At 40.5% G+C, this 3852-nt stretch overlaps 1 pseudogene; it reads left to right on the forward strand.

The window, feature by feature from the left end:
* Window positions 1–1533: 1533 nt before the first annotated feature.
* LOC101447950 (telomeric repeat-binding factor 1 pseudogene) lies at window positions 1534–2655 on the forward strand (annotated as a pseudogene).
* The last annotated feature ends 1197 nt before the right edge of the window (window positions 2656–3852 follow it).

Consider the following 3852-nt stretch of genomic DNA (forward strand, 5'->3'; position numbering starts at 1 on the left):
TAAGCCTCTATGTTAGCTATCAGATGAAGCCAGGAGTCAACAGTGGGGATTACAAAAGCAAACGACAAAAGGTCAGAAACCCAGACAACCTTGCCAATCCTGGTCAGAAGCAAGACAAAGAGACCAGGAAACAGGCACCGGGACTCATTGGAAGACATTAATTTAAATGCCCTCCGAATTTGGGGCTTCTTATTTCCGCTCAAGGCAGAGCTCGACCATACCCACATCTCATTGCTATTTGTATGGAGTATTTTGTTCTGACCACTCGTTAACAGGCCTTCTCACCTATCCCCAAGGTGAATTATACTGGTTATAAATATTACCTAAAGAGTACTACAAGACACAGAAGAACGAGCAGGAAAGGGACACAGAGAGCAGACAGTGAGTGCAGCAGGGAGGATGGTGGTGGGGGGGCGGGAATAAATAAATATTTTTTTAAAAAGTAAGAAGAAAGATTACTACATGATATATATGGAGGAAATTAGAGGGAGAAATGACAAAAACAGGGTTAGGGAAGCTAAAAATACCCACTAACAAAGAATACTTTGTATTTTTATGGAAGAGGTGCTAAACTCCACCTTGGCTTAAGAGTCAGAGATACCAGTATTTGACTTTGAGAGCAATCATTCTGTAATTGTGTGATCTTAGGCAAATAACTTCTCTGAGCCTCAATTTACCTTCTGTAGAATAACTATTTCATAGGATTGCAAAGGAATACATTAGATGTAAATTTGTTAGTACAGTACCTTGCCCCGAGCAAACATTCAACAAACTGGTAGCTATCCTGTATCACTGATTCAAGCCTATCTGTGAATTTTTGAGTACTCTTTTGTGAAAAATCTCCACATAGTGCCAACAATGAACTTATAAGGATTTGGGAGTGCAGAAGGCCTTTGCAAATACATTGGCCATTCAAACTTAATTATTTGAATTAATGGAATAATCTCTATATATTTTACGTTATAAATCAATTACAGTGAGCTGTGGAAGCTAGGTTTTGTGATACCCTATTTACATATAAGATCGGCTTGATAATTAAACATTTACATATCAATTTTAAATACAATGCTGGGAAAACCCCCATCTTCTCTTAAGTTCCTCTTTCACACCCGAGAACTGTGGGCAGCTTCTAGAAGCTGGAGGGGGAACGCAGCCCGCCAACACCTAGGGAGGCTCACTCTGCAGTTCTGCCTCCAGCACTGAAGGGAATCAACACGTTGTGGGCAGCCACTCAGTTGGTGGTAACCTGCCACGACAGTAGTGGGTCACTGAACACCACTCACGCCGTGGTGTGAGTTATCTTCGAGCCGCCTTCTCAGTCAGTCCACCCCTGCCCCAAGCACGAACTGGTGAAAGGAACCGCGACACAGGAGGTAAAATGCCCGAATACCAATCTCACCTCTTTCATATGAAATCTATTTTTTTTTTCTTACCTGCAAGTGTACACAAGAATTACGAGATTAAGGGAGACAAAACCAAGGCAAGCCTGAGCCATCCGCCACAGGAAGGCGTGAACGCGAACAGCGACTCAACATGGCGGAGGACGCCCGCGGGGGCCGCTGGGAGGGCGGGGACGTCGCTGACCTGCCTGAGGAGGGGGCGGAAGCGGCCAGAGACGCCCTGGGGCGTCGAACGTCAGGAAAGGCCGAGTGTCAGGTCCTGGTGGCCCCTCATGGCGGGGGCGAGGCCCAGGCGGCCGGTGGGGCGCTCGCCTCCCTCGGTCTCTCCGCCACCCTGAGGGCTTCACCCGGCGCCCCAGCGCCCGGCCCTTGTTCTTGGACTGTCCAGTCCAACGGCTTCTCGGTTGAGAGCTTAAACGTTTGTCTGTTTGTGACAGGAATTGCAGGAGGAGAAACTCTTTGGCACAGTTGGAAAGTGATGAACGAATCAGCGCTGATGATTTGGGCTTCAGTGGAAGGAACATGAAATACAGAATTTAATTAAAATTCAATCTGCCTCATGGCAAACAGCAATGTTAAGGAAGAAGAAGTCCTTGAAAGGATATTTGGTGACTTGAATTCTTACACGCCTTTAAAAAGGAAATTGCTTAACGGTAATCTCTCAGAAAGATACATTACATTCTGCATTTCAACACTTAAGTTCTAACCCCATGATGGAGAAAATTAAGTTTTGCGAATGTTAAGTGAAAATGTTATCGACCTTTCTAATGAAGGCAGCAGCAAAAGTAGTGGGAAGCAGAAGATCAAGAACAATAACTTCTCAAGATAAACTTAATGATAGTAATAATGAAATGGAAACGGAAGCTAATTGGTATGTAGGAAAACGATCTCACAAGAATCTCTTTTTATCTAAGTTTAAACGTGGACGCCAATGACAGCATCTTCATAACAAAGTGGAAAGAGCAGGAACTTTTCAAAAGTGAAAGAAAGAAAGAAGAAAACTGTACACAAGAGCCCCTGAAAGCAAAACACGGCATGTTTTAAACAATCTTGTGAAAATCAGATTTAGAAAAAAACAGGCATGGCTTTGGGAAGAAGACAAGAATCTGCAATCTGGGGTGAGAAAATATGGGGAGAGAATCAGGTCTAAAATAGTATTACATTATGAATTCAATAACGAACAGGCATCATGCTAAAAGACAGGTAGAGGACTCTGAAGAAACTAAATCTGATTTGCTCAGACAGTGAAGACTGAATTTGTAAAAGCTTCATAAAAGGAGGAAAGTTAAATATTTTCATCACTGCATTTGTTTTAAACTGCCGGTCATTGATGGATCTTAATATTTTTGCTTAAAGCATTGTAGTAGTTTTCTGTAAAACAAAGTCTTTACTTCATTTGAGGATTTGTGCTATAAGAGTAACATATGCTATCATTGTATTCTTAAGAATCTTTTTACTTTGATAAAATTGTCAAACCCAGCCACATTTGATACTCCCTCCCCCAAATACTGATCCAATAAAAAAAAAAGAATGAAAATGTGACAGAAAAAAAATTTTCTGTTAATCTATTCTGTTAACTGTAGGCTGACCTCATCCATGTAACACAAGCATGAAAATGTTTCCTCATCAGTGAATAATAGGCCCTTGGGATAAGATGTAATTACTTGATTTATGAAGACATTTGTTTATAAAATAAACATACATGATAATCTATCAGTTTTGTTTATTTAAGTATTCATATAAAGAGAAAAAATAATAGTAATACTGCTAGGACAGAACTTGTACTGTAAGTATGAATAACTTCATGTCTCATTTAATTACATTTTGACTTCTGTTGTGGTGTTAAAATTTTGACAGATATGGTTTTGAGTAAAGCTTCTTTATAACCTGCGGAAAAAACAACATGAGGACTTGTTTCAGATGATGAAGCTAGAACGCTGTCTACCTCTGGCTGAAAGCATGTAGTGTAGAGCTCTATATGAGTGGGTTCTTGGCATTGTAGTTTTCAAGCTATTCAAAGCACTGTCTTTCTTTTTTTAATGGCAGAACACATTTTTAAAGGACAGGACTTTACTTTTTCAGGAAGGAGAGAAAAACGTGCATTTGCGCATTTTCCTCTGCAACAGATGTAAGTCTGGAAATGGTGAATCAGTGGTAATTGATTGCAAGAAAAAGTTTCAGTCAGGTTAGAGAGTATGGTCGATACCCCAGATGATCAAGTCCTGGGAATTTTAATTGTGACTTACTTCTCAATTCTGCTGCCTGAAATTTTGGGGCTGTTAGTGGAAGGGAGTTATCCTTTGGAGTGGTTTCTTATTAAACATAAAAGGAAAATGTGGAACATGAAAGATGCATACAGTGATCCTTATTTGTTTTGGCATTCAACTAGCTTCAAACTGGAATGACTCTAAGACAGGATAAAAGAAATAGCATAAGGTTTGAAGGATGAAAG

Source organism: Dasypus novemcinctus, chromosome 13 (assembly GCF_030445035.2).
Source record: "Dasypus novemcinctus isolate mDasNov1 chromosome 13, mDasNov1.1.hap2, whole genome shotgun sequence".
Lineage (NCBI taxonomy): Eukaryota > Metazoa > Chordata > Mammalia > Cingulata > Dasypodidae > Dasypus > Dasypus novemcinctus.